The sequence below is a fragment of the Bactrocera tryoni genome, chromosome 3, assembly GCF_016617805.1.
Source record: "Bactrocera tryoni isolate S06 chromosome 3, CSIRO_BtryS06_freeze2, whole genome shotgun sequence".
NCBI classification, from domain to species: Eukaryota; Metazoa; Arthropoda; class Insecta; order Diptera; family Tephritidae; genus Bactrocera; species Bactrocera tryoni.
This window is the reverse complement of record NC_052501.1, coordinates 25,428,672-25,447,349: the sequence shown is the minus strand read 5'-3', so window position 1 is coordinate 25,447,349 and position 18,678 is coordinate 25,428,672. Positions and strand designations below refer to the sequence as shown.

At 38.2% G+C, this 18,678-nt stretch overlaps 1 pseudogene; it reads right to left on the bottom strand.

Moving 5' to 3' along the window:
- Window positions 1-10,088: 10,088 nt before the first annotated feature.
- The window catches only part of LOC120772722, a 198,279-nt pseudogene continuing 189,689 nt past the window's right edge, over window positions 10,089-18,678 (bottom strand).

The following is an 18,678-nucleotide window of genomic DNA, read 5'->3' as shown; positions in this document are numbered from 1 at the left end:
TTATGGATGGTATGGTGAATTCAATGGAGGTCGCAGCTTCACTCTAAGACGAATTTCAAAAAGGAGGCGCCAAAACTCAATTTTGTTCCGGAAACTATTAATGCTGTTCGCAAATCGATATTGCAAAGTCATTCATGCGACTTATCGTGAGATAGAGCCTATAAGTATTAGTGGGATCAGCACACACTAAATATTGCTAGGCATTTGACTGGAAAAAATATTTGTTGTTGTTGGAGCCCACACAAAAAATACTTCGAAAAACGTCTATGAAATCGTGACATAGGATGAAGTGCGACTTTACTTGTATGAGCCCGAAAGTAAACTGCAGTCGACTGTATGGGGGTTGCTGCGTTCGGAAGGCATGTTTTAGAGCTACCTCAATCATAGTGTTAAAAATTCCTTCGAAAATTGGCGCAAACGCATGCAAAGGTATACATAGATCTTAATGGAGAATATTTTGAAAAACAATTAAGCGATTTTCGATGATTTTTGTTATCTTGTCCCGAAACTTTTTACGTCAGTTTTTATATACTTACGGACATATACATATATAGTATATATTATATACTCATTGAGTACATTTTGTCGTATGAGTAACATAATGTGTGTCGAAGACATTGCGTTACTCATACTACATGGTGTACCAAAAGGCATTATATGCAATTTCACGATTTTTATCCCATTTAATAATAGAGAAACTTCACCTTCTCCTCTGTTCAATCCGCCGTTCATTCATTTCGTTTACTGGACTTGATGTCATGGAGGGCCTTGTGCTGTTATCCTTTCAGATTAAAAGAATTCGCGCGTTTAAGTGCGCGAGTGTTGGTGATTGTAATGTATGACAGAAATCAACTTTTGCTTACTTTACTAAGCGCATAGATGAAAGCCTTCGCTATTTCTAAGGGCGGATGAATTAAAATATTATTTGGGATTTGGGTACTTTAGGCATCATGATATATTATCACCAGAAAAAGATGCTCTCTGACTACACCACAGATTCGGTATCTAGAACCATGAGAAGTTGTATTCCGAATTATATAATTTTTTATGCTTGACTCATATGCAGTAAATTGAAATGACCAGATGATATGGGAAGTAGGCTTTTTCCACTTTCACATTAAGATATACAAATTTTTATAATTGATCTAGTTTTCTGAGATATCGGACGTGGTGCAAGTGATCGGTGTGTGATTGAAATTAGTTGCGTTTGAAGTCTAGTCGGTGTATTGTTCAATGGCGACGACGTAATCAAGGAAGGCTTCAAGAAGGCGACTGTAGGAAAGATTTTTACAAAATTATCCAAGCAGAAACTGCTTGAGATGCAGAGCATTGTGTTCCTTGACCTGAAGTATGCAGGCGTTCTTCGGGAGATATCAGAAGGCATCCTGCTATCGCACGGAGTGCTGTACTTGGCACCTCTTCGTCTGCGTCTCATTACATCCAGGCGATCATATCGGTGCTGTATAGTTAATGCTTTTCCGGCCAATCGCCTTACATGTTGCTAATAACGTTTCTTTGTGTTTGCTCCAGGTTCTGCCCGCTAGCAACTTGAGGATTTTATTGCTGCTCTGCACTCTGGCAATAATCAGGGTCCTATGCAGAAAAATCGGTGAGATAGCTGTTTATATTTTTAAACACATCCACCCTGCTGAGCACTCCATTTAATTCTTCCCATTTTAGACCTAGAAAGAGTACGGATGATTGCCGACCGCTCAGATGGTTCATTTTCCACCTCTTTAGTCCTGGGGAGAGTGGATTGTTTGATATTTTCTATTAGTGGTGCTAAGAGGAAACTCCTCCCACATAGTTACTTTTGATTTAAGTCCCGACTATAAGCGCATTTATGAAGCTAAGTGCTAGGTACTTTTTACCGAAGCCATGTTGTTGTGCTGCTCGACTAAGATGGTCGGTGAAGATCGGAATAACAAGGCCTCAAGACCTCAAGGTCTCAGACGACGACGGTTTCCCAGGTTTCAGTAGGGGAACTCTTCTGACTTTCCACACATCGGATAGATGAAGAGTGGTTAGCGGCAGATTGAAGAACTTTCTTAGGTATTTTACTCCCATCGAGTCTAGACGCCTTATTTATTCCGACTGGACCAATGGGTTTCCACGTTTTCGCCTTGCTGCTGTTACTTTGAATCTCCTAATCGGTGAAAGTAAAAGGTGTGGAGTCTTTTGGCATTTTGCGCAGCCGCGTCCTTTCCTTTGTCAGTTGAAGGCTCAAATAGCTCGCAAATTTCAGGATTTAACCCTCTTTGGATCGGCATGCTTGCGATCGTTGGTATTTAGTGTTAATATGTATTTCTAAAATGAAAAATTATCTCAACCATTCATTAAATTTTTAAAGAAGCTTGAGATTTGTTCTCTCATGCCATGCTGAATAATTTTCAAAGAACAACTTGTACTGTATTACAAATTAAATTAAGGTAAGGATGTATGACTTGCAGCAGGCAATAATTTATATTTAAAATAATAGTTAATTAAATAATAAATATAAATAAATAGAAACGAAAATTTATAATTCTATTGTACATAGAATTCACTAGCCGAGGTCAGCTCTTCATAAAAACATATTAAAAACCGGATCAATCTTGGCAGCACAAAGAAAATCCTCTTCATTTGTCAATGAATTTGAAAGAAATTGAAATATAAAAAAATATTTATTATCACTGTGGCTATTAGATATTTGAAAATCAGTTTTACTCACCTTTAGTTAAGTTCAAAAACCAAACACAGTAATCTATAGCCATGTCTTCTACTCCTTGTTCTTCGTCTGTATTGGAATCCCATATACGCGCCAGAATAGTTGGAAATACCTTTAGCAAAAGCAAGAAGTAGAACACGAGCTTCAGCTTATCTTGATAGCTCCACATATTCACTTTTTCTAGTTTTTCGTAACTTTTCGCAGCGTTGGAGCTTAGCTAAATATGTATGCAAGCTACTGAATATATCTTCTGTTAGCGTAAAAATATGGATCAACTTTAATGGTAGCGTGTCCAATGCTTTGAAGCGGAACATTTTTAGTAATCGGCTTACTGTGTTTATTTAAGAATCGGTTTGCCTTTTTACGAATTTGGAAACAGGTGAAGGTTTAGAGAAAAACTATTTTTTAAAATTTTTCTGCATTGAAAATTATATCGCAAAGAATCCAGTGTTCGCCTCTGTCAGTATAAGTATGGATGTCAATTCTATTATCACTCAACGACCTCTAGACCACCTTTTCCAATCTGATGAGAACTTAGCACGTTTGGCCACACCCTTTTAGTGTTAACCATGTTCATAATTACATTCCGTAATTTGCACCAAGAGCTAAGGGATTAGTGAACCTTTTGACATCATATGCACGAATATTATTTTTAGGAACTATACGAAAGAAGGTAAAAATATACACACAGACAGCACTTATAAGATATATGTAGTAAGCGGAGACCTAAGTTTGTTAAATCAGAGAAAATACATGCCTACATATAAAGGGGATAAAATTCGAAGTTCCCTACTTTTTTAAAGGAAAAACACAGAAACTTCAAACTTAATGGGGTATATTTGTTATCATTCGAAAGAATATTCTTTGGTATTTATTTTTTGGAGATTATCTCTTTCAAATGTTGGCCGCGGCTACGTCTCAGATGGTCCATTCTTTGATTTAAATTTTAGATGATTCGTTTGGGCATTTCGACTAGTAATTGGTGAATGAAAAGCGTTTTGTTTTGATCTAAGGCTTGGATTGAAGCGGGATTGCCCGCATAGACTTTACACTTTACATATATCCAAAGCAAGCAGTCTAACGGTGGGTTATCGCACGTTCTTGGTGGCTAATCGACTTTGATTGATACGATGTGTGGGAAGTGTTGGCCTCTTGTTGAAGCCAAATGTCACCGAGATCACGATCTCAATTTCAGGCATCAAATAGTCGGTTATCAGGGTGTGATAACGGTTACCATTGACGGTTACTTTCTTACCGGCATCATATTTGAAGATATCAGCTGAAAATCATACATTGAAGAACTTTCTGAAGAGAAGGGAAAAGTGACAACCCCGCAAAACACAGCATATACAGCGAGAAAAGTGGCAATATCGCTTTTGCCGTTTTAAAGTATTTTTCTAAAATATTTCTACTTAATATCAGCGAATTGTTAGAAAGTGGTGAGTTCCCAATTCGGTGTATTTCACTGCTGCTTGCCACTTATAATAACTGTGCCACTTTAGATTTGATCCCGGTTTTTTCCCTACAAGCTAAATATCGGTTAATTTACTAGTTACCACAGTTACCCAAGAACGTTACCAAAGATTTTTTTTATATTAAATTGACAAATTTAACTGAAACTTGTTTTGGTGTTTGCCAATATATGTATATTCTAAAGTAAACGGTTATCTTTCCGACCTTTCTCGCTCGATCGCTGCACGAAACCTAACACTCACTAAATCCACAGCGATCATACTCACAAACTGGTTGAAGGAGTACAGATTTGACTTTAATATTTTTGTTAAAATAAAACTGTCAATAAACCTAAGTTTGTACTAGGTGTGACCCTCGACAGCCATTATTGCCAAAGTACAGGACTGCAACAAAATCCTCAAGTCGCCAGTCGGCAGCACATGGAGAAAAGAGAAAGAATCGTTGTTGGCAATATGCAAGGCAATCGGACGGCCGGTCCATGCAGCTCGGCTCTCAAGGCTATTCCGAAGAGTGCTTTCCGTGACGCCTTCAATGCTTGGAAATCGCGCTGGCAGCGCTGCATCAACACAGAAGGACCTATTTTGAAAGTTTTTAAAGATTGTAACGATTGGTTAAATACATTTTTTTAAATCGACTCAGTCCTATTACTTTCCGGACAAACACTGCGTATGTAAGTAAATATGTTTGTGCTTTTAGGATGCGGCATCGTCTTTGAACACATTTTACTGTGTTACTACTAGACTGTCTGTGCGAATGTATGTGTGTTTATATGTATATTAATATGTTTTCCGCATAAAATGTGATTTAGTCATCCGAGGAGATATTTAAGCTCTGCGGAGAAGCGAAGCGACACACAGTATATGGTTATTTTCTGCGTACGTATTTGGCGGCGCTGGCGTGTAAAACATTCAGCCATCTAGCGTCCTGTATACTCGTACAAATAAGTGTTTAGGCATGGCTGTGTCAGGGTATATGGTACATGAAATTCGACATGTGCTCGTGATTGTTCATTGTAAATTTTATTTTGTATTTTTCCTAGAGCATTTTAATTTGCTCTCAAGTGCCATGGCGCCCGCATTTTTGCGTATTTCATGCCTTTGGTGTTCTTTTAGATATATGTATATTTATTCAACATATTTTTTTCATACAGACATACTATTATTGGAAAAGGATTCTCACCAAATTTATTTAATTTACCTCATAGATTGATCAATATTTTCGATTAAAAGTTTGCAATTAGAACTTTGATTCACTTATTCGGTATCTGGGGGCTAGACCAAAATGGTACATATTTGTTTCATTAAAGTTCATTATAAATATCAATAAGTTGAAGTTTGATTAGAAATACGAAAATACTTTTTCGACTACCCAATATATGCCGCAAGCCAATAGAAAACATGCTTCGAGTCACTCACATGCACATACATTACATTTGTATGCTTTCGTTTGAATTGCACTTGATTTCGAGTGGCGAGTAGGCGGTTGTTGCGGCTTCTCTTTGTTTTGCTGCCTGCATTTTGTTGGTCCACAGTGCATGCATACGTCACTGAGATGGACAAACAAGTGGGCAGATAAACAGACAGACAGATGGACAGGCGAGCACAGATGGACATGCTGAGAAACATGCACTGTGTGAGTTGGTAATAACGCATGAGCAAAGTGCAAATTAAAGTGGAATGGTCACTTTAGAGAATGACAAAAATGCAAAAACAACTACAGCAATACCTACAAACAAAACGAATTTTATTACAATATGGGTGATTCCCGCAGCCGCCATGTAAGTACGCCATAAAAGTGGTCGAGTTTTACGCTGCTTCGTTGATCACCGCTGGATTTTTATTGTTATTTTACTACACTGATTCATTTATTGCTTAATTGAAATTTCATTTTAAAGTATGTAATAATTTCAAGCTATTGTGCGGCGGTTACCTTCATCACTTATGACCTTATGGTGATTTATGACCATCAAATTGATGTGAGATCTCAGTATTTTCACTTTTTGCTGTATAGTATAAGTAGTGTTTTACTACTGTGATCAAATTGAAAGGTGAATTTTGTCCATTTCATCTCCTTCAAATTAATACCCTTCCGCTGCAATAAAAAATCCTCGTTCGTGATGGCCATCAGAGCCTTATACGATTCAGTTTTTATATCCTCAATTGAGTTCAAACGGTGTCCTCGGAGTGGTCGTGTGAATTTGCTGAATAGCCATAAGTTACACGAAGGTAAATCAGGCGAAAGCGGTGGTTGCGGCACGATATTAGTTGAAAATGTCGCGAAATTATCAGGAATAACCAATGCAGTATGAGATGGTGAATTATCGCACTTCTTTGTTCAATAAATTCAGATATAGTAAAAATCGAAGAATGCACTTTTAGAGCTTCACAAATAGACGCGAACATTTAGCATAGATGTCACTAACAGTACTATCAACTTACGGGAAAAAAATTTACTGATTCGAAAAACACGCGAAGTATAAATTAAAAATTCACTTTTCAATTTGATCACAGCTGTAAAAACACTAGGTTAGGGCTGTTGCGCGCTATCAATATTAGTTATTAAAATCTTTAAATAAAATAAAAATCTCGCCAAATACCAATCATTTGCTCGTATTTTAATGGGAACTGTGTATTTGATTAAATTATATTATATAAGGTTACGCATACGCCCCACCATCTAGAGTACACCATGCAGTTTGACGGGGCGTATGTGTAGCCATTGGAATGAGAATACAAGATGCATTCCAAAGTGAACAGGATTTAAAAAAAAGAACAGATGCTTTTTTCGGCAAAATGAATTTATTTTATTCAAAATAGTCTGCTTCAATACAGCTTTTTGCACGGCCCAAAAGCATCTTGAACGAGTGTTTTAGCTCGTTGGCCGGTATGGCCGCCAGTATGCCGGTGCATGCCTTTTGAATGGCCTCTACGTCTGCACAATGCTTTCCTTTCATGGGAAAATGTATTTTCCGAAAAAATTAAAAGTCGCATGGTGCCATATCGGGTGAATACGGTGAGTGGTTAATGGTTAAAATATGATTTTTGGTCAAATAATCGGTCATAAGCGTCGATCAATGAGACGGCGCATTATCGTGCAACAAACGGGCCGAACACACCTTTCGTAAGCCCAAATGTGCCGTCAAAATGCGATAAATCGATGTTTTGGAGATATTCAATTCCATTTCCATGAATTACAATGATGATTTCGGCAGCTTTTTGACGAATTCACGCACAGTTTCGCTAGAATTTCCGGTGATCACGGATTTTAATTGGCCCACATGTTGATCGTTATTTATGTCCTCACGCCCACTTTGAAAACGTTGAAACCATTCGTGCACTCTGCTACAGGATAGGCAATCATCGCCATAAACTTGCTTCATCAATTGAAACGTTTCGGTAAAAGTTTTACCGATTTAAAAACAAAATTTAATGTTTGCTCTTTGTTCGAAGCTCATTTTCGCATCGATAACACAAACACACTGACACTTAAAACGCAATAACTTCACTTACAATTAATGAAATGTCATGAAATTCTCACTGGACAATTGATAGTCGATTCTAACGCATCAGTCGACATATAGATGGCGCCACCAGGGGTCGCTAGATTTAAAAAGTCCTGTTTACTTTGGAAAGCACCTTGTATAGACCGCATAAATCTTCATATTATTTTTTCGATCAGATAAGTCTCTTTCCATTAGAGCAACAGAAAACATGTTCCAGATATTGTAATAAAATGTTCCCTGGGTTTCATAAAGTACCTCACATGCACACCAATTATATGGAGTAAACTCTGCCATATGTTCGAAAATCTTTATATTAGTTATGTGGGTGCTAGGTCAAGTTTTTGCTCAATTCTATTTAGTTTAGGCATGTCCCTCATTTTCATTGCATTAACTTGCATATTAGCCGATATATGCGGTATTAAGTCAATCTGCTGTTCCATAAAGTTTACATTATGTATATGGGGGCTCCGCGACGTATTGACCCGATTCAACACATTTGTAGCACACAGATATACTACTATCAGGATAGAATTATGAACAATTCTCAATATTTATTTCAGAAGCATTTATAGTCAGGTTACATATTTATTATACCCAAGTCGATAGTCATAATACTATGAAGTACCTAAATCTCCACTTGGAGCACACTTATGAGTGCTTAGCGATTTTAAAGCCAGATTGGACAAACAAGGTATCTTTGGCACAACGGTCGGTAAATTCAGCCTCCACGAGGAAACGTCCCCAAATGGGTTGGGGCTGATCGCCGGGGCTCGAAATATGGTTATTTGTGGTACTAGGTTCCAGAGAAATTAACCAAGCTACCTGTTGGTCTCCGAATTGTAAACCCACCAACCAGGTCGATAATGTTGTGATAGACGGAAGACACGTCTCCAGTATTTTAGAGGTGCGTACGCTCCGAGGTCCTAACATCGACTCGGACTACTATCTTATTGCAGCCAAGATACGCACCCGCTTCTGTGTAATAAAAAACGTACGTCAGCAAACACAAGGAAGGTTCGACGTCGAGAAGCTGTAGTCACAAAAGCCAGCCGAACATTTTTCTACTCGACTTACACTCCTTCCGCTCTCTGAGAGCACTTGTGAACAACTCGGTATAAGGGAACTGTGAGACGAAATTTCAAGCTCCTTACGTACAGTTGCAAACGAAACCATTGGTTTTCGGAATAGTCAAAAGCTGGTACGACGAAAAGTGCAGTTTCGCAGCGGAGAGAAAACAATTCTAATTCTTGGAAACGACCCGTGAAAACGCACCACCTTTTCATAAATTTCAAAGCTGCTTTTGACAGTACGAAATGGAGTTGCCTTATGCCGCTATGTCTGAACTTGGTATCCCCGCAAAACCAATGCGGCTGCGTAAACTGACATTGAGCAACACTGAAAGCTCCGTCAGAATCGAGAAGAACCTTTCCGAGCCGTTCGATACCAAACGAGGTTTCAGACAAAGCGACTCCCTATCGTGCGACTTCTTCAATCTGCTGCTGTAGAAAATAATTCGAGCTGCAGAACTTAATCGAGCAGGTACAATCTTTTATAAGAGTGTACAGCTGCTGGCGTCATTTTCCTCAAGACCCGCGCCCGTAGTTCTGCTTTCTTCAAACTGGATAAGGCAGGGAAGCAAATGGGTCTGGTAGTGAACGAGGGCAAGGCGAAATATCTCCTGTCATCAAACAAACTGTCATCGCACTCGCGACTCGGCTCTCACGTCACTGTTGACAGTTATAACTTTGAAGTTGTAGATAATTTCGTCTATTTATGAACCAGTATAAACAACAATGTCAGCCTGGAAATCCAACGCAGGATAACTCTTGCCAACAGGTGCTACTTCAGACTGAGTAGGCAATTGAGAAGTAAAGCCATCTCTCGATGAACAAAGACCAAACTCTATACCAAGACCAAGACCAAGGACCTGGCTTCGCTTGGAATATCCAATTGGCGCTACGTAGCGAAAAAAAGAAACGAGTGGCGCGCTGTTGTTAAATCGGCTATAATCGCGTAAGCGGTGTCTACACCAGTAAAGAAGAAGAAGAAGAAATTCTTGTGGGTCTCAATGGGAACGTTGATTCTTCTTTCTCACATATTAAGGATAATCTACTTAAATACGGTTAAGTCTTGTCTTGTCTTCAGACTCAGACAGTATCCTGACCATAGGAGCCTCTGCAACGTCATACAGTGCTGGGATCAGAATTGTTCACTGGTAGAGAAGTGTAGAGAGTGTACATCACAGGGGCAAGAACTTCGCTCTGAAAAACTAATTTAAAATATTTATAGATTTTAATACAGGAACAAACATAGCTGTAATACACGGAACATTATTTCAACTCAAAAATTTAGTCAAACGAATCAGCTTTCAGATTTTTATTTTATTTCACTATACTTATTTATGGATTACTTTTTATTATATAAAAAAATATAAATCTAATTATTCAAAATAATGTTTCTAGGCAACTAGAACTTATAAAACCTCTGGTGTGCAATATGGACCAATGCACAAAGTAGATAGGTCTTCTTTGTATCACAAATACAATTGGATGATCCGCTTTGAATACTTTCTGATCCAACAGGGGCATGATTAACAGCGAGGAAAGACGTACTGTTGACATCAGCAACCTTTCGATTGAGCTTGCTTCAAAAAAAGCTTCGTAAATCATTAGACCCACTGAACATATTTACTGCAACCAACTGTAAATTTAAAATACAGGATGTTACTCAAATATCTATTTTCGATTTCAAGTGCTCATAACTAACCTGCTGCAGTGGTTGCATGCGCGTTTAAATTGGTTAATTTTCCATATTCCAAACACTCGTCGTCACGCATCGTAGATATCGTTGACGTCACTCATGCGGAACTCATGGTTCGAAGTTTAGCAGGCATTGATGGGATTCAGCTACATGGATTTGACATATATTACATTTACCAAGATTGCGCTAGTCACGGTATTCAAAGCATGCCGTTGTAGTAGATTTGTGATTATAACCTCAGTTTCGCCTTCAACGTTTGTACGGTATTAGATGCGTCGGGGGATTTCTTTGGCTCCGCTTCAGATTCAAAACTCACTTTAGCACTTTAGCAACAATTGTTGAACTTTTCTAACAATTCCAGCGACTCATCAACATGTGTTGGTCTGGTCAACTCGGCCATTCAAAATTTCGGGACTTCATTTGATGCTCTCGGATCTTTAAGAAAATGCTTCCGCAGCAAAGAAGATTTATCCACCGCGGCTGGCAAATGTAAGCAGCTATGCTATTGCTATACTGTTTCGCCTTCAGCGCCAAGGAAGGCTAACAGTAAGCAATTTTGAATGTCCTGGACACTGGTGAAGAGACGACACCATTCAATTGTGCCCATGTTGATTAAGATTGCAGCGATGAGCGCATATACGACTTGCAAATTGGCTGAAAAATATAAATAAAATATATTAAAAGCTTTCAAGTCAAGTTTCTACTAAGCGTTTTCTAACCTAACTTTTAAAAACCCTATTATTTCTGTGTGCTACGTATTTTTCGTTTTCGTGTGCTTCCTCCGCTGCTTTATTGCAAATTACAGTTATCAAGCGTGTTGTTGATTTGCTGTTGATTTTGCGTTATACATGGCGTATGAGTGTCCTGAAATTTCCAATAAATTTCTTATTATTTCAATAAAATCAATTTATTTTATTCAAAATAGTCTCCTTCTGCTTCAATACAGCTTTTTGCACGGTTCAAAAGCATGTCGAACGAGTGTTTTTTGGTTCGTTGGCCGGTATGGCCGCCAGTATGCCGGTGCAAGCCTTTTGAATGGCCTCTACGCCTGCATAACGCTTTCCTTTCATGGGCAAATGCATTTTTCGGAAAAGGAAGAAGTCACAGAAGTGCCATATCAGGTGAATACGGGGAGTGGTTAATGGTTAAAATGTGATTTTTGGTCAAATAATCGGCCACAAGCGTCGAACGATGAGAAGGCTTATTATTATCAAAAATTACATAAAAAACAATTTTTTTGTTGTTCCAAGTCAATTATTTATATTTTAAACGCCTGTGTATTTATCTTTTAATGCTTATAAAAAAAATTGCGCTTATCATTCTAATTATTTTTTGTTAAATTTGAATAACAACTAGTGCGATATTAAACTACAATATATTTATGTTTTTAGTAAATGTTGTAAATATTTGTTTACATATTTTCTAATTTCTCCAAACCGTTAATCCCACATAACTATGTTTGCGTAGGTGCAAACAGACTTATGTAAAAACACACTCACACACACACATGACAACAAAACCGTATCTTGATTCGTTTTTGTTATTGTTATATATTATATAAGTAGAGTAGTTTGAATGAAGCGTTATCATTCTCCCCATCATTGCGGTGAATTCGCTTTGACGACTGTTAATTAATACATATTCACAATGTACACACACACACACGCATCTATGCCTACTTACTTGCACACCAACACGCACACAGACACACACTCGCCCATGCTTATGTCGACAATTGTGAATTTGAGTTTCTGCTTGTCTTTGGGTGTTTTTGCTTTTTTCTGTTTCTGTTTCTGTTTTTGTTGATGTTGTTATCCGTTTGCTTCTGTGATTTCTTATTTATTATATAATTATGTATATTTTCTAGCGCTTTTCAAGCAATTTTCGCCTTATCAACATTTCACGCTTGCCTCCTACCGCTGCTTTATTGCAAATTACAGTCATCGGACGCGTTGTTGATTTGCTGTTTGGTTTTGCGTGATGCACGGCGTATGAGTGACCTGCAATTTGAAGCATACTCTTTATTAGCCATACATCAGCACCACACCCACCAAAACAAGCGGTGTGGGGGGGTGGTAAATAAAGAGCAAAACAAATAATTGGCATACATACTGACCTAGATCTGGGCTTTAGCTTGGCATCGCCGCTGCTGGTGGCTGGATCAACAGCTCCGGCCAAGCTGAACTTTTTATCACCCGAAATGGAAGGACTGGCAATGCGATTCTTGTCTGCGAAAAAAAAATAAATAACCTTAATTTAATTTATATAATGCATATTTTTAAAAAATGTACAACAAAAATACAATAATTACAGTTTTCCATGGCGGAAGCAATTGAAATATTACACAGGAAGACTGCTTACGAGTTTTATAAAAAAATTATGAGAATTTGGCTTTGGTTTATTAGTACTGTAGTTATACTGTTATACCAATAACGATGTACAAATCATGACAGTAATATGACTCAAAGTCCCTTAATTCTGGACCAACGATCCTAAGCTCTGGTTCATTCAGGTGGAGGCACAGCTTGGATCGCGAAACATCAGGAATGATAACATCATGTACCAGGCAGTCGTCGGAGCCTTGAAGTCTGAGGTGCTCAAGGAGTTCTCCGACATCATCAGGGCACCACCAGCACAATATGCGTTAGCGTATATAAAATCTAAACTCATTAAACGCTCCAATTATTCAGTTGATCGCCAGTTGTACAAGCTGTTGATAGAGCTTGAACTTAGGAATAGGAAGCCAAGCCAGCTTCTCGGGTAGATTAAGACCCTAACTGGCACCAGTGCATCAGAAGAATTTCTTCGCAGTAAATAGTTGGCGCTGTTACCTGATATTAAGTGCAGAATCCTCTGGGCAGTGTAGAATAAGAGCACGCTTGACCAGCTATCAAGCCCTCCCAGCTCACGTCCAGGCCACCGTAAACAGTGGTTCCATCACTTATAGTCACATTTCAGTCAAGACACTAGGTACTCTGTTGAGCACAGATTGAACAACCTGGAGAGCGCCATTGAGACTCTGATAGCCGCACTCTACGAGCTGATCAGCAAACTCAGCAAAAGCAGCAACAGACGTTCACGATCACGATCTCGAACTCCATCAGCCCATCGATGCCTTTAATCCTGCAAATACAAGCCTGTTACTAACCAGGGAAACCAGCGAGGCTATCATCATCAGTCAAGGCGGTTGACGACAGCAGTCATGATGTTCCATTCAGCAAGGAGTACCACCTTCATGCACTTAACCAATCTTCACACCAGAGATTCCTCGTTGACTCTGGCTCAGTGGTCTCTGTAGTACCACGATATTTTGTCAAGCAAAAACAGAAACCCTCAGAATTTAAACTCTATACAGCAAATTCAACTAACATCAACATAACAACGGGGACTTTCAATTGTTAATAGATTATGGGCATACTGGTCTAGGTGTACATATTTGTACAACATTCAGTCAGTATTGCATTCAATAACAACTCGTGCTGGAATTTCGAGAAATGTTAAAAAAATTGAAACCAAAAGAGATAAAATTTCCGTTTCCTTCTGCATTAAATGTCAAAGTCCTAAATTGTATTTAAGCACAAAGCCATTTGAATTTTGAATCAGTCGATGTACATATATGTAGACTAAACAAGGCCACACATACACAAATGCATATTCATTGTAAAAAGTGTGTTAGAAATGCAACTCTGTTATGCAAAATGACTAAAAATAGCCACAGATTAAGTTCGTGGCAATAGAACTTTTGTCATTTACTTATGTACGACTGCGTAATATTATCAACAAACAACAACAACAGCGAGTGCTATTAACACCACTCAATAGTTGCTATGCTAATTACAGTTGGCCAATAAAAACTCAGAACTGCAATGCAGAAATCGGACGAGTTGCAGAAGTGTAAAAAAATGGCAGCAAAGAAGTATGTTTGGTGGCAAAGTACAAAGTACGACAACGTACGAAGTACTGAAACGAACCCCGAGGGCTGACAATGCTGAAAGAACTGAAAGGACTGAGAGGGCTGACTGGGCAGGGCGTATGCAAGTCTGTAGCGATTAGTTCGAGGTTCAAGTACTGACCATAATATAATTGTGCGATATTGTCTTTTGGTCTAGTCGCTTGAAGTTTCATGCGCTTCACGCGTATGTTATAACTCGGATAACTCATGTCTTTTGTCATTAAAATTGCTGCTGCATCGAAATGCGAGCAATTACTTTATTGATATTTTTATTTGTTAAAAAATTTATAGGATAATGTAAATCTACAAGCAAATATACACAAATTCCTGCTTAAATTTTGCTTTTGGTTACATTTTGTATCTAAAAATTCGTCAACAATTTCCGTAAAACCATTAAAATCTGTTTCCATTCAGCAAACTTCTAATTGCTGAATTTGTGTAATCCGAAATGGCGGCAAAGCAGAACATATAACTCAACCTAAAAACCAATTCGCCCAACCGATGAACTTTTCGCCTCAATTGACAAATAGCTGAAAATATTTCGAGTTAATAAACTCATATTTTGACAATCATTGTGCAATTTCATATTGTTTTTGGCATTTTATTGTATCCAACATACTCTGTAGGAAAAGATTTGCAAAAAAGATTTGACTTAAAAACTGTTACAAGATCCCCCAAGTAGATTTGTGTATTATTTTCTCTCTTTAAAAAAAAAATTAAAAAAAATATTGAATAATAACATATAACATCTATTCTTATTGTGTCTTGAAATATTATGCAACCGCCATTTTTAGGTAATGATAGCTTTAAAAATTCTTAAGGGGTCAGTAAGATAATCTGGCCTGTTTTTTTGAATTTTTTTTTTTCATAGAAATTTTTTATATAGAACTTTTTTCACATATCATGAGGTATTTCGTGGAGTGTATAAATAAAGTTTTTCGGAATTTTTTGATGACATCTGTCGGAGAAATGGCTGGGTGAATGAGATGCGTTTTGTGAACATTTAAAAAAAAATTAAGCAAATCGGTTGAGTAGTTCGACAGGAATCATGTCCGCCAGTTTAAAAAGTGTGTTTTGAGAAAAACGCGTATAAAGTTTGAGGTACTGAAAAAGCATACAAAGATGGACATAAACGTTGAAAAATTGGCATACCCCTAATTATTATTTTTGGGCCTTCTTCGAAACCTTCCAATGGAAAAGTGGATTTCCACATTAATTCTAAGGGTATAAGAGAACAGTAAATGTAAAAAAAAAATTGCAAAAAGATTACCCTACTGACCCCATAATAGTCAAAAATCTTACTGGCATCGATGAAATATCAGAAGGATCAGTGAAAATCATTTTGAAAGACCTTTCAGGCCACAGAAAAGTGAAAACACGATCGGTTCTAAAATCATAAAATTTTTTCGAAAAGCAGTGCCTTGTTAACGCCTATTTTCCGACTACCAGGATGTCATGAAATGAGTCTTGGATCCATGCTTGCGACACTTGGTCGAATACCATATAAAAGGTGGGCGGAGCCGGAAGAATCACGTCAAAATAGGTCAAAAATCAAAATCAAGGTTATGTTGACGATTTTCTTCGATTATCGAGTTGTAGCGTACTCTGAACTCCTTTAGAGTGTCCAAAATGTCCCCAAGAAATACTATTTATGTGTTATGCGTCGTTTGCCAGAAGCTATTCATAAAAAGAGACCGGAATTATAGGCCGATATCTTTTGGTTTTTGCACCATAATAATGCACCGTCAGCCACTGCATTGATTCTTCGTGAATTTTTCGCCAAATTTTCAATTAATATCGTGCCGCAACCACCGTATTCGCCTGTTTTAGCTCCGTTTGACTTCTAGTTATTCAGCAAACTCAAACGACCGTGCCCCGGGAAAATGGTTTGAGTCAACTGAAGACATAGAACTTGAATCGCTAAGGGCATTGAACGATATTCCGGAAATTCCTTATTGGGTCAAGGGGATGATATAGAATTTTAAGAATAAATTAGGAATTTTAAAATTATGAACAAAGTCTTACTAGTTCTTGCTCGTAGTAGTATAACTGATTTTAGCTGTGGTTCAAGTCTTCAATATATTAGTTACTATGTGAAGTGCATTGCTCTTCAAGTTGATTGGGGCCTTAGGAAAGCGGGTCTTTTGCTGAGGATCATAGGATTATACTAAAAATTAACAAAATGTATAATTACCACAGTTTATCAATACCCTTATCGAGGCCAATTCCTTGAGAACAGCGACCGAAAACTAGATAGCGAATATATGTGTAGTTCTTAAGCCAAACTCTAGGATAAAGAGCGGCTTTTATATAAAAATTTTTGAATTGAATTTGAATAGAACTAACTACTCTCTCAAAAAAGTCTTAATAGGTCTAATTTATTGGCTAAAATAGAAATAACATGAATAAAATATATAAAAAATGAAAAACTGTTCTCACAATGTTGATAGTATTCCTAAAAGGCAGGCGAATATTTATGTAAATACCGCATATTTCTTGTACATGTGGTACACATATAGATTTATTGAAGCAAAATTATTGAAAATATATTTTCATTTCAATTATTACGAATTTTGGTGGAATGCGTTTGTATGTACTACGAGCTTTTGGTCAATTCGCCAAAGCAATAATTTCAACAAGTTAGAGAAATTAGTGAATTTCGACGGAATTTGTACGGCATATGTGGCAATTTTGTTGAACTCTTTCAAATCAAAGTATAATAAATCAAACAGAAAGACAATGATAACAAATTTTTGATAATTAATATTCAACGAAAACAAAATACAAAAATAAATCCATTATTATTGAAGTAAATTGAAGGCTCCCAACCAAGCTCTAGCAGCATTGCGCGATTTATTCAATAACTAATCTACTTGTTAACAGTAGAGGCCCGAATGAAGAATTTGGCAAGAGGGAAGGAAATCGAAGGATGGATGATTCCTTGCCATTCTCTCAAACACATAGCAAAACCTTCCTGACCGACAATCCTAGCTTGGCCGGTTCGCATAGGAGATTCAGTCATGTTCGTATATCGGTATATTATGAACTAGTTCCTCAGGTTTTGAGATTTCTATGTGAAATTTCCAAGCAGCGAACGATCAAAATCTTGGCCTTATATGGAAAACTATTTTATTTCACAAGATATCTGTACGGAATGTTGCATAGATTATTGTCCAAAGTAACTCTAGTTTACTAGACGTGCGCAAGCTCTGAGGTCGTAACATTGACTCGGACCACTATCTTGTTGCAGCCAAGATTCGCACCCGCACGTCAACAAACACAAAGAAGATTCGACGAGAAGTTGCAATCACAACAGATAGCTGAACGATTTTCTACTCGGCTTGCACTCCTGCTCTCTGAGAGCACTCGTCAACAACTAGGTATAAGGGAATTGTGCGACGTTACGTACAGCTGCAACCGAAACCATTGGTTTTCGGAAAATGCAAAAGAACAGCTGGTACGACGAGGAGTGCTGTGTCGCAGCGGAGAAAAAACAGACTGCCTACCTCGCAACGATACGATCGACCACACAACGTGCGGGATGGGATAAATACCGAGAGTTGAAGAGGGAAGCGACAGGAAAAGAAAGAGGCCGAGATGCGTGAGTATGAAGATCTTGACAGGCTGGCCAGGGGTAATGCTCGAAAATTCTACAAAAAAATGCGGCGGCTTACAGAAGGTTTCAAGACCGGAGCATACTCTTGTAGAACCCCCAAAGGTGATCTAGCGACCTATGCCCAAATCATACTAAAATTATGGAGGGAACACTTCTCCAGCCTTTTTAATGGCAGTGAAAGTAAAACGCCAGGAGCAGGCGAACCGATTCCCCAATCAAGGACGATGTAGCAGACGTTCCATTGCCCGACCATGAAGAAGTTCGAATAGCAATTACCCGCCTAAAGAACAACAAAGCGGCGGGGGCCGATGGATTGCCGGCCGAACAATTTAAACACGGCGGCGAAGAATTGATAAGGAGCATGCATCAGTTTCTTTGTAAAATATTGTCGGACGAAAGCATGCCCAACGATTGGAATTTAAGTGTGCTCTGCCCAATCCACAAAAAAAGAGACCCTACAATCTGCGCCAACTACCGTGGAATAAGCCTCCTCAACATCGCGTATAAGGTTCTATCGAGCGTATTGTGTGAAAAATTAAAGTCCACCGTCAAAAAACTGATTGGACCTTATCAGTGTGGCTTTAGACCTGGCAAATCAACAACCGACCACATATTCACCATGCGCCAAATTTTGGAAAACACACGTGAAAGGAGAATCGACACTCACC